Here is a 13,091-nt window from a genome sequence, read left to right as displayed (position 1 = left end):
CAAGTAAAAATACATATACATCTACTTTAATTATAAGTATCTAATGTAAGTGTGGACTTGCATAGAGTTAAATACTTAAAGGCCTTTACTCTTTTTATGGTCACTGATAGTTTATTTGTGTGTCTGTGTTTTTTGCTGCAAACCATAATCTATTAAAAAGTTCTTCTTCTGCCCCCCCCCCGAAGCCTAACAAATACTGCTCTGGGGAGGAAAAAACTATCTTGGGCAACTTTGTCAAGCAACTAATGTGAAATTTAATATTTAAAGATTTTAATGTTTTGGGGGGCAGTGATAATTCTTCTCACTTCATGTACACCACACTGGTCTGCCAGAGCATATATTTATTTCTAAACAGTGATTTTTGTTTTAAATAATTTGGTAGTTTCTTCTTTTGTAGTTTTGGCTGATAGTTGCATTTGGTCTTAAATACAGTACAAGCTCAGGTGTAGGGGTGTGTGTAGTTAAGATTATCTAGCTACATACACATTTTCAGCACTGCAAATTCACTATATTTTGCTGTTTGGCAATTAAATCCCTCTTTAATTGGAATATCCTAGCTCAATTCAGCCTATACTGCTTGCTACAACTTGTTTTTGTAAGCAATTGTAGTTTGATGAAGCTTGCATTGGTTTAGGAAACCCGGTTGGCTGGATACTGATAAAGAGCTTTCTGTAAGAATGTCTGTGGGCAACAAGTTACTCCCCAAGATAAAGAAGCTTTCTATAACTCTGACAGTCCAAGTAAAGAAATTGCCATCACCTTTAGCTGTCTTTTAAGAGCAATAAATATTGCTATGTGACTAAATTGCAGCTTGAGATCATTTTGTTTTTCATTTTAGAAAACTGCACATTTTGCAAGTAACCCATAACCTAGTATAAAGTGATACATAGTTGTATCAATGAGCTGCAATTGCACTCTCATCCCTATGTAGGTTTATTTGCTTTTAGGGATAGGGTAAAGGATTTGGATTTCTTCCTCTGAGAGCCTTTTCTTTTGGTGCATGGTAGTGCTATCTCTGCTGGGTATTGGAAGGAGGAGTGTCTGAGATTGAGGTTACACAACCTTCTAACATCTCGAGTGTCTGTTTTGTCTGGGCTTCCTTTGTGCAGCATTCTTGTGCAAAAATTTCAAGGCTTTAATCTGGAGCACTGGGTCAAAGAATATGTCTCTTTGAAGGGTATGTAGGTGATTTTTTTGTTTCATTACATAGTATTTCATTTTCTATCAGAGAGTACTGTTTTTTAAGAGCTTGCTATGATGGCTGCTCAGAACAAATTAAAGGAGTATCGTTGTGCTATGTTTAGTTTGTCTGGTTTCCAAAGAGTTATTCAACATGCAAATACTTGTTTGGTTTTGCAAGTCTAAATATGCAAGCATTGTTTCTAATCTGCTAGAAAGAATAAAAGTAAGCCATTGATATAGTCTAGTAATCAACAGGAGTAAGAAGTAACTTCATTTTTGGAGTTGTTTTATTTAGTAGTTTTGCTTTTTTAAGACTAGATAGTATTTTCATGTTCTCATAAAATATTACCATTATCTGAACTTTTTCTAGAACACCTAAGTTAGTATCCCCTGTTATGAAATATTTCTGTAGATATCATGAATTCTTCTTGTCCTGTCAGGAATAGTGAATAAACAATTCCTTGTAGAGCCCTTGCTTTTCTGTTCAATAAAATGTCTCTTTCTGCATTTGTGTAGTAAATCCAAGTTGTAGAGTTAAGACACAAATCCTAGCCTAACTGCTTACTGTCTGAGAAAGTTCTGTGTACAGACTTGAAAGCTGTTTCTAGTCATGAAGTTCTAGCTGAATCATTTTATTAAGTCAGAAAGGAAAAGCTTTCCTTGTCTGGAAGGGAAAGCTGCAGCTCAGTAATCCTATGGGAATCCTTGAGCATCTTGGTCATGCTGCAAGAGAGCTTGGTGCTTCTTCAGCACTATCTGTTTCTACTCAGAAGATCAATGATGAAATGGAACCAGATGCTCTTCCAATTCTTGATGGCTTGTTTGTTAGGTACCTTTGAACTACTTTCATGGCTGCTTTCTCAAATCAGGAATGTTAACCTGTGTTAAGTGAGGGCATGGACCATGGAGAGAGCATCTGATGTTCAGATCCACAGAGTTTTAATATGCAGTTTAGTTCTTGCATTGTGAAGCATGCACTGTAGGGAAATTGCTCAATCTCTTATGTATCTTTTTGGCATACTTAGTTCTATTCACTCCATAAAGCCCATTGGCTTACTTTTTGTGCAAAAGAAAATCTTTGCTTGACGGGGAAATAACCTTTATCCTATTACCTGTTAGCCTGAAAACTGGGTTAACAAGTGAGAAGAAGCTGAGCTATAAGGAATTTCTACAAAGTGCTGATAAGAAATAATGAATACTGTATTTTTTAAAAGATGTTATAATTATGTTGCAAATGTTTTTTAAAAAACATTAAGAATATGATGAGTAATTCTGTTTATAACATCTGAAGAGGTGGATAGTTTTTCCTTACAGACTCATTTTATATATGTGCTCATATATTCATGTGTAAAAATAAATAAAAGTATTTTTCTATATAGGCCAACATCATCATCATCATCAAATCATATATTTTAAAGATTTCACTGAGTAGCATGTTAACCAGGCAGAAGCTTTTTTTAAGATTAAAAAAGTAGTAGGCACTAGTATTTTATTCTTTATTCTTTTGTTTACAAAATTTTTTCTTAGGTGACCGCATTTTTGCTGCCACGCCCGCTCCATTTGGGTCAACTAATTCTGTTTCTCTGATAAGTCAGAAGTTGAATATCTTCTGTAATGTCTGTTTTCAAAACAAATTCTTACTATTTTATCACTGTTTAGTAAACATAATTGTACATTGTAGTCTCCCTTTGATTTTTTTTTTCCCCCTACAGTAATAGAAAACTGAAAGGAAAGATGTAGTGTATCAAGTTGAATTACTGAATTTAAATACCAAGTTTTTTATCAGAAAGTATAAGACCATGATTTTTGTCCTATAAGTAACCTTAAAGGCCAAGCATATAAACACCAAAGCACAAATTACAAAGACAGACTTCTAGACAGAGCAAACTAAAAATTTATGATTCAGCTTTTTAGAGAGAGATTGTAGAAAGCTTCCATTTTAACTAACCATACAGGTAAATTTAAAGAAACAGCTTTTGTCCAGTGGTATTCAGCCACGTATTTTATTGATTATGATTAAACAGTTGAAGCCTCATCAACCCATCCCATCCCCACCAGGGAATAATGACTGTGTTACTGTTAGAAAAGATCCTCTAAAACACATTTAAGGCTTAAAGCTGTATGCGCTAATTAACAAAATACAGTGAACATTTAAGCTGTTAATAGCCACAACATCCCTGATGCATAGACCTTCAGTATGCTAACACTGCATAACAGTTCTCTATTGTGCATCTCTTTAAGGAGGGTAACTGTGTCAGTTCTTTTCTTGCTTCACTACCTGCTGTGTATGGAAATTGTGTACACTATTTAGCACTTGCTTTCAACTTTTAAAGTCCATGCATATTACATAAAAGCATTACATCTTGCATTAGGGTAAGGGACAGCTTTTAACAGGTCTGGCTTCCTTGTAATTTCTTAAATGCAACTTTTCTTCTAAAAAGCATGCACTAACGGGGATTTTGATCTAAATTTGCATTTCTTGATGGGGGATTTGCTTCTGTTTTTCTCCCCTATGTCTCAAACCACTTGTTACTTTGTGGCAAAGATCTGTTACAGAAATCACTTTCTTTATAAAGGAGATGTAAAGAATAGAAAACATGCATCACAATGAAGGCAGGCATTGGTTTACATGAACTCAGGATTTCTCAATATTGTTCTTAGTAGCAGACCACGCACTACTGTGACAGTATTGTCAAGTGAAACTTTAAAACACTACTTTTTGCTTTTTTTCACCTCCACCTTTGATGAATATCTTGTTTTAATAAACAAAAGCCTAGTTTGTTAAATTTTAACCATTAAAGTTAAACAGTGTTCCACAGCTTCCATTAAATAGGGAATGAATAGGTAGTTGGGAGGTGAAAGGAAAAGAACACCAGAATGCACAATAATGAAATTTAAAAAAAAATATTTTAGTATTCTGTGCTCTAGCTACCAGCCCAGGGAGATTGTTAGCTAATTAAAACTGAATCCACAATAGGTGTTCCATATACTGTAGTTGTATTGGGTTTGCGTGGCAAGGTTTTGGTAGCGGGGGGGCTACAGGGGTGGCTTCTGTGAGAAGCTGCTAGAAGCTTCCCCTGTGTCCGATAGAGCCAATGCCAGCCGGCTCCAAGATGGACCCGCCACTGGCCAAGGCTGACCCAATGAGTGACGGTGGTAGTGCTTCTGTGATAACATATTTAAGAAAGGGGAAAAAAAACTGCGCAACTGCAACTGGAAGAGAGGAGTGAGAATATGTGATAGAAACAATCCTGTAGACACCAAGGTCAGTAAAGAAGGAGGGGGAGGAGGTGCTCCAGGCACCAGAGCAGAGATTCTCCTGCAGCCTGTGGTGAAGACCATGGTGAGGCAGGCTGTCCCCCTGCAGCCCATGGAGGTCCACGGTGGAGCAGATATCCACCTGCAGCCTGTGGTGGACCCCACGCCAGAGCAGGTGGATGTGCCCAAAGGAGGCTGGGACCCCATAGGAAGCCTGCTCTGGAGCAGGCTCCTGGCAGGACCTGTGACCCCGTGGAGAGAGAGGACCCCACGCTGGAGCAGGTTTGCTGGCAGGACTTGTGACCCCATGGGGGACCCATGCTGGAGCAGTCTGTTCCTGAAGGCCTGCACCCTGTGGAAAGGACCCACGCTGGAGCAGTTCTTGAAGAACTGCAACCTGGGGGAAGGACCCATGTTGGAGAAGTTCGTGGAGGACTGTCTCCCATGGGAGGGACCCCACACTGGAGCAGGGGAAGAGTGTGAGGAGGAAGAAGTGGCAGAGACAACGTGTGATGAACTGACCGCAACCCCCATTCCACCCATCCTCCTGTGCCGCTCGGGGGGAGGAGGTAGAGAATTTGGGAGTAAAGTTAAGCCTGGGAAGAAGGGAGGGGTGGGGGGAAGGTGTTTTAAGATTTGGGTTTTATTTTCTCATTACCTTACTCTGATTTTGATTGGTAATAAATTAAACTAATTTTCCCAAGTCGAGTCTGTTTTGCCCGTGATGGTAATTGGTGAATGATCTCCCTGTCCTTATCTTGACCCATGAGCGTTTTGTTAAATTTTCTCTCCCTTGTCCAGCTGAGGAGGGGGAGTGATAGAGCAGCTTTGGTGGGCACCTGGTGTCCAGCCAGGGTCAACCCACCACAGTAGTGATAACCTTTCTTATGACTTCATCATAGGAAATCTTAGTAGAGTTATCAAGTCTTAAGACTTTGCCTTACATCCAAATTTGAACTTGACAGCTCAGACCTTGATGATGGTTGTCCAGATTAGAGTATGATTTGGCCCAGGTGTTCCTGCTTCATAGCAGCAATTGCACTGCTTATGTGTAAGTAGTGTCCCAGTTCACTGCCAGGCTCTGAATGTTGTGCTCCCTTGGGTCTTTTGCAGCTTGAACTGGTAAGGGAGCTTTTCCACAAAACTGAGAGAAGGCACCCAGCCACACATTTAACACAGATTAGACCCCTTCCCCTCCAAAGGCTGAAGAGGATGAAACAAGTGGTTCCAGTATTTGGGAACTCCACCTGGGCCTTATATGGAAAATTTCTTAATAGGTACTTTAAAGGAGGTTTTGTAAGGTTTTCAGATGGGCATAAAGCAGATCAGGACTGTTAATTTTCTTGTTCGTGACAGAATTCCTGAAAGACAGTAACTTTATAAAATTTACTTAAGTCATGTGCTTATGATTTATTTTGTAAATACAGGTAACTGTTTTAATGAATGTTAAAAATAAGGATTTCACTGAAATGGCATCAGAAACACACACAAAAAAATACAGAAATTATTCCCAATGTGCAAGAGTAGCCTGAATTTTGGCTCTCACTTAAGATATGGAAGACCCCATCCTGAGCTGCTGGTTGGGGCTTTGAGTGTCCATGATCAAAACTACGTTTTATACACTGGAAGCCCAAGAGTCATCTTTAGTGAATAATTCGCCAAGACATTATTGAAATATTATGTGTAGCTTTGCAAGCCAATCTGCTTATTGTGATTTATGCTAGGAATATAGCATAAATAATCAGAACTGCAAGCTGAATACATTTTGTCTGAAAAAACATACCATCACTGAACTACAAGGTTTTATTTAATAGTTTATACAAAACTGAGCTAATCAGGGGAGTCAGGACAATGCTGTCTATCTAGGCAGGCTCTAGCTATGAGTACTTCTGTCTTCTTTCCTTTAAAGCCCCTTCCTGCCTGGGTTTTTTTGTTTTCCAACTGAGAAATAGTACCTGTAAGAAGAGTTGCTTATGGTAGTAAAGCAGTAGAGTATTGCCGTAACTGTAAATTATTCTAAGAGGAATCAGATTATTTCAATTGTCCAGTTATCCTCTTTCTAAATGCAGGTAAACTAAGACTGCCTCTCCTTTTATTTGAAAATTTACAGTCTAAACAATTTGCTGTTGTCTTATTCTTAACTACTTGATTTTTTGCACTTTTTTAAATCTGAGGATTGTGAAGTTCTTGTAGAATACTTAAAAATTGTGTGCTGTAGAAAACTCAGCATTTTTAAATACCTCGCAGGTAATAAAAAAAACCCAGCCACTTGTGTGTGTGGAAGCAAAAGATTTGCTTACATATGCTTTGAATGAGTTCTAAAAAGTATGTTCTATCTAAATCTTGCTGTGTTGTAAGAAAAAGTAGTTTACAATATCTGCTATAAATAATTCAGACTTTTTTCCCACCTTGTTCGAGATAAGTACGCTGTTTATAATTTCCTCAATCTAAAGAATGTCATGACCACACTGAAGTCTCCAATGATTACTAGTAGCAACGTCAATCTATTTTAATGAAATATATTCTTCTCCCCTTTTTCCTTTTCTGACCACCCCTACTTCCCTCCATTTAATAATGATTTTCTTAATTTCAGTCATATGGAGAAACTGCAAAATGTAAAACCAGATATCTGATTACCCTTTTCTTTAATTTAACGATATTTACCGAGACAATATTTACAAAACTAAGATGTACTGTTACAGGGAAAAATACATTATTAATAATTAAATAATAATTTTTGTCTTGGTCTTTGATTCTTTCTTGGCAGAAAAACTATACTGAGCATGAAATATCCATCTGTGCTGAAAGTGGGACTTACGTGTTTCAAATGCTTAATTTTTAAATTTCTAAAATGTTTTTTACCTGTCCATCAAGAATGCAGGCTGAATGATAGGTAATTTTTGCATGTTTGTCATGCATTATGGTTTGTCAAGAAAATTGCCTCTCTGTTTTGAGGCTTGTCAGGGCACTGATAGTTGCAAAATCTGAGATTTTTGTTTTTATTTTTAGTATTATAGTTTAAACTAACAAAAGCACAACTCAGCAGCTTTTGCCATAAATTTTACCATTAATCACTTATTTATAAATATAATTTTTCTATGACTTTTGCAGGAGATGAATGTGAATACACAATTTGGGAATGTAATGCAGAGTATAAGTAAAGTGTTTTAAGATCTGAAAGAAGGGTTGGTGAGGGGGAAGTTTTCTACTTATTAGTGTGAAATCATGTTCCGATTTGTACAGAGCACCTGGGATTTTTAGAAATCCAATCAATTATTCCTGTTTACTCTTTCATCGTGTTCTCTCTGAACAAATCCAAGTGACGTTGGTTTAATGGTGTGTGGGATGTGTTATGCTGTTATTTTTGTAGTATCTCATTCAAGCGGCATGAAATAATATTGGGCATGCAAAATATTGGGAAAGTGGAGTGAGCCTTTGTGCAGTGGGATGACAGGGAAGTTGTCAAGGAGGTTTTGCGACAACAGCGAATACTTAGCCATCGTGGCTGTTAGAGTAGTATCTCCTCAGCTGTGAAATACAAACTGTTGAGTAGAGTTTGCTGAAGCTAACAGCACTTTCAAATGTTGGACTGCTTTGGATGCTGACACCTCCTTTGCATATTGGCAGTCAGTAGACTAAAAAGTATTATAATGGACTTATGTTGATTCCAGTAATGTGACAATTTATGCTTCTGTTAGACCCACTTTTCAGCATATCCTTTTCTCCATATCCAGTTTCTCTTTAGTGTTTTCTGCTAACTGCCTATGTAAAGAAATTTTCTTTAAATAGAAGCTTTCTTGCAATCATTATTATTGAATCCTGTTTCCTGTTTACAACGTTTGGTTTTCTTTTTTTAAATATGGTTCTTTCACTGCTTTTCTCAACTTTTTTATTAATCGTTCTGCAGGATGGTTAGATGGGAGAACACAGTACAGATAACACGTTGTTCATAGATTACTGTGATAATGCACAAAGATTGAGAAGCCTGAAAGAAAACTGTATTCTGTGTGATACAGAGCTTCATAAGGGCAAATATGCTTTTTTCCCCTTCTTATGTCTGTAGCTGTTAGATAAATGTTGTCTGACCATGTTTAGTTCATTCTGCTCCATTTTTCCACTTACAATTTGCATAGGTAGATTCTGTTCTCTTACATTTGTTTCAAAAATACTGTACTGAAGTGTAGAAATGTAAATGTTCTCATCCTGACGTACAGTCTAAGCAGCTGAGCACACTAAATAAAAAGCTCCTTTCGCAGCAGCTATATTCTGTGCTTTGATATAACAGCTCCTAAAGAAAGTGTATTGCAACATGAATTTATAGCAAAACTTTATGCACTTAGTCTGGTAAAACATGTTGGGGACGGGGAAGAGAGCAAGCTGTTGTAAACTCCTATAAAGTACAGAAAACAACTACTTTCCCTCCTTTCTAACAAGTGTAAACTATTGAGGTTGAGTAGGTGGGGCAACTGGAAGTAGTTACTAAGGCCAGTGGCATTTTTGCGGTTTAATAAAGACAGAAGCTAATTATTCAGTTTTTATTTAAGTGAAATGATGCCAAAAAGGAGGTTCCTGCAGAGCAGCTGCACTCCTTCAGTGTTACCCTAATTTACCACAGACACAACTGTCACAAACAGAACTTTTAAACTTGATATATAGCCACGAAAGTAAGGAGCCCTTTGTCTGGAGTGCATGCAGAAGAACTCCTTTATACAAATCAACCGGCAGATGAGGGACAATGATGAAAATTTGATTCTTTGAAGTCATAATGGTCATTGAAATGTGTGAAATTCTGGTATTGAAAAGAGAGTGGCTAGCAAGACTCTAAATCCTGGGTGGTTGCTGGAAGCTTGCTGGGAGGTTTTTCTGTGTTTTGACATCAACTTCCCATTGCTTGTTCCCTGTTTCCTTTATTAAAAAAAAAAAAAAAAAAGAGGGAGTGCTAAACAGTAGATAGTTAGTAGCGGTTATGTACAGTTTTTGTCTATGTGTGGAAAGAAATGCCATAGGAGAAACATGACACCTTTTTGCACACCTGCCCCATTGTTCAAAAACACTTGTTTTCAGAGATATTTTCAATCGTTTTGTCTCTTTCCCTTGAATTATAGAGTTCCATTTCTTGTCTCCTTTGGAATTTGTGCTATTAGTGGGGTACTTAAAAGAAGGAAATTGTCATTTCCTTTAAAAGTCATCTTCATGCTGAATCCTGCTTTCATTGGCACTGCATCTGTGAACCAGTTTTTCTCCCTGCTGTATAGCACATCTATCATTTCTTATTACTCTTTCCAGAACAACTTTACCAGGCTTTCCACTATGACAAGTGCTCGTAAATTGCATAAGTTATAATAAAGACAAAACCTCCTCTTGATGTGTAAGCAATTTGATGTGATTTCTGCTGTTTAAAAAAAGTGAGTGTTGTTTTGTCCCTCTCAGCTTATTCCAGGAAGAGCCAAAATGCCTCAAAATTAATATTTAATTTTTTTTGAATTATAAAAAAAATTCAGAGGTTAATATTAAAAAACAAACCCCTCATATATATATTAAGAAAAACAGAATGGTGGAATGCATCTTTTAGGTGATAGCCTGTGTTAAAAATGTGAAGCAGGGTTGTTAATTTTTAGTAAAGCAAATCTATACAGTTCAAATCTCAAGTCTTTTACATTGTCACCTTATTATTTAGAATTTTGAATGCCGAACACCTCACTAATATTTTAATATGCTAATATAGCAAAATTCAGTAAGGAACACTTAAAAAAAAAAGATAGTAATGTGAAACTAGCTGTCAAAAACATCTTTGTTTTGGAAAGTTGGTTCACAGGTAGTTTCAATGAGAACTTGAACTCAGAACAAAGCACTGAAGACACAGTAGAGAGTTCAACCCAGTGCAGCATAGTTCTTTTCAAGTATTATATTGTTTTAATGGCATCTTGGAGCGGGAGCTTTAGCCCATTGAAATGGCACTTAAAGGACAGGTTCTTCTGTCACTAGCTGGAGCTGTGTGGATGAAATGATCACAATAGAGTGTTGTAATGCATTTTAAAAGTGTGAGAAATCAGTTAGTCTAGACTAAGAGTGCGCCTACAGGGAATAGGAATTTTAGAGCTTCTGTGCTCTTTAGGTGTCAAGTATGTGATAGATGCCAAGCCTTTTAATTCCATATCTTTGGCAACAACTCAGCTATGCTACACAGTACCTTATATGTATACAGCAAGCAAAAACAGTGATTTTATGTCAGGACAACTTGGGCTTCAGAAACCAGAAACTCATTGTCCTAACAACTGTCTGTTCAATTGCCAGCTTTAAAACGGGGAAGATATCAATAAACAATTGCTAGATTCCCAGAAGGCATGGAAACTTTAGCTATAATGAATCAAAGTATGAAGAGCTAGCAACACCATGTAGATACTTTAGTGTCGGAAAGTAGGCAGGTTTTAGTTTTCACCTTGAAAAGATTTTTATGGGATGGATCCTATAATATTAGTGAAATAACTTTGATTTGGAGCCAACTGAGTGCCCAAAAAACATGGCTTGAAGGGACTTATGGTTTGTCTGGCTTTTTGGTTTTATTTTCATCCAGATGAACAAGTCTAGGCATTTCTTTACTATGGTTACCTCATAAATATAGCATTTGCTGGTTTTTAATAATCTTTTTAGATTGTCTTCTGTATGCACTAATATGTAGTATTTTTATGGTTCTCTGGTGTGGAGGCTTCAAAAGAGGAAATTGAATATGTCCATAATGTTATTTAACATAGTATCTTCTTTTAATCCCAGATAATTCTGGAACAATTAAAAAACCTCTAAATCTAAAGCATAAAATTAATAATGGACATATGAGTTGCTGAGAATAATAAAAAAATTTTTTTCCTCATTATTTTGAGCATTTTGAAGCTTGCATGTTTGGAGGTATTTGATGATAACAAACCCAGAATCTTTGCATGTAGCAGGACTCAGATTATTTCAGAGGGGAAAAAGAAATTTTTGGTGAATATTCTTACATTTTCTCAATAGACATGTTTGTTAAATACAGAAAGAAAGGATAATATAGTAGCCCGTTCCTATAAACAGGCAAGCTGAAACATTGAAGCCCCACCAAACTTTTACTTTAGTTAAAAAACCCTTTTTGTTAAACAAAGCAGTTTGCCAATTCAAATAAGAAAACTTTAAGCTATTTCCTTCTAAAACTGTGGTTTAAGCTTCAGCAGTCAGAAATGCCAGTCTGTCAGGAGGTGTTTTACATATGTGTTATACTACCAGTTACTGGAATGTTGCTTCTTTTTCATATCATTGCTAGACTCATATTAAAAATAAAAATTAGTTGGTCCTAATGAAAGCATTTATAATGGAATTGTTAAGATATTTTGACAGTTTCCTTTTGGTAGTCTGGGTAGAAATTTTAGAAGTTGAAAAATTAGTGTGCGTGTTTGCCCTGTGCTGTCCCAATTGCAAATACAAGTCAAACGCTTTAAGCTTGCTCCCTGGTGCAGTTTTGAGGGATTGATCTCCCAAAGTTTATTTTCTGAAGTAAAACAAAAAATGAGACTTGCCTCATTACAAAGGATGATCTGGTGACAGCACCAAGAGCTTTTAAGTTTGCCACAAAACAAAATCCCATAAAGTTAGTAGCTACGGACATGTAAAGCCACAGTGTTTTATTTAAACTTGTTTGCCTTTTCATTCAAGTCATGCCACTACTGGCGAGATGAGTTCAATATGTCCGAAGTTCTGCTGCACTTTTTTGGACTTTTACCAGTTTACTATTTGTTCCTGGAGAAAGGAGGGGAGGGAGGGAGACCAAAGAGCTCTCACTGGCCTTTTAAGTATGTAAGGAACAGGAGTAGTTTAGCATCCTTAGAGAAGGATTTGATGTTTGTTTTCACTCTCTTTACTGTACTAGGGTGAACTGACAGGTTAATTTTATGTAATTACTGTTTAGTTTTTAGAGAGAAAGTTCAATTGAATTATATCAGATGCTGCTGAGAATAATTTTTCATAGCAGTTCTTGTGAGGTTTTTCCCTATCATATTCCTTGTTCAAGTCAGCTAATATTTTTAGGCTGTTTTTGTGATCCTTCAGTTTTTATCTTTGTTAGGTTTACTTGTTGAGGGCTCACAAGCCAAGCCTTAGTAGAGGAGGGTATCCTACTACTGACTATATAAAATGTTATAAGCCTTTTTTTTTTTTTTTTTTTGCAGGTTGGAATCTCCTGAATCCTTATGTCCTTCACAAAAATACCTAAGAATGTTACCAGTATCAAATGTTCCTCTCTTGATCTTGAACATCAACAGAAGAATTGACTCTCAAAAGCTGATATTCATAGCTTGAAACACTCCTGGCCTTATAATTTAAAGATGAGGGGGTCAATTTTATGTAATAACTAAGGGTTAGAGAAATGAGAGAGCTGAATTCTAGTACCTGCTCTGCAGTCTCAAATAATCAATTTATTATTGTGGGAAAGATAATCTCCTGCCTCTTCCTTCATGCTAAGCATAGCTTCTTGAGTCAGTGTGGATGTTGGTGCCTCTTAATTATATGCAGACTTAAGCCCAAGTGAAAACACACTACAGCACATAGTTGGCTGGCTAGGATTTTGGTGAATAGTCCTGTTCATATGAAGTTTAGGCTCCTAATGGTAACGTAAAATTTTGGGATTT

General features: G+C 36.8%; 1 long non-coding RNA gene across 1 annotated transcript in view; it reads left to right on the top strand.

Moving 5' to 3' along the window:
- The window catches only part of LOC142074721 (uncharacterized), a 47,283-nt gene extending 34,450 nt beyond the window's left edge, over window positions 1-12,833 (top strand). Inside the window, exon 3 of the long non-coding RNA XR_012670679.1 lies at window positions 12,633-12,833. This is a non-coding gene — a long non-coding RNA (uncharacterized LOC142074721). The remainder of the gene's footprint in view (window positions 1-12,632) is intronic.
- The last annotated feature ends 258 nt before the right edge of the window (window positions 12,834-13,091 follow it).

Source organism: Calonectris borealis, chromosome W (genome assembly GCF_964195595.1).
Source record: "Calonectris borealis chromosome W, bCalBor7.hap1.2, whole genome shotgun sequence".
Lineage (NCBI taxonomy): Eukaryota > Metazoa > Chordata > Aves > Procellariiformes > Procellariidae > Calonectris > Calonectris borealis.
This window is presented reverse-complemented; position numbering and strand designations above follow the sequence as displayed.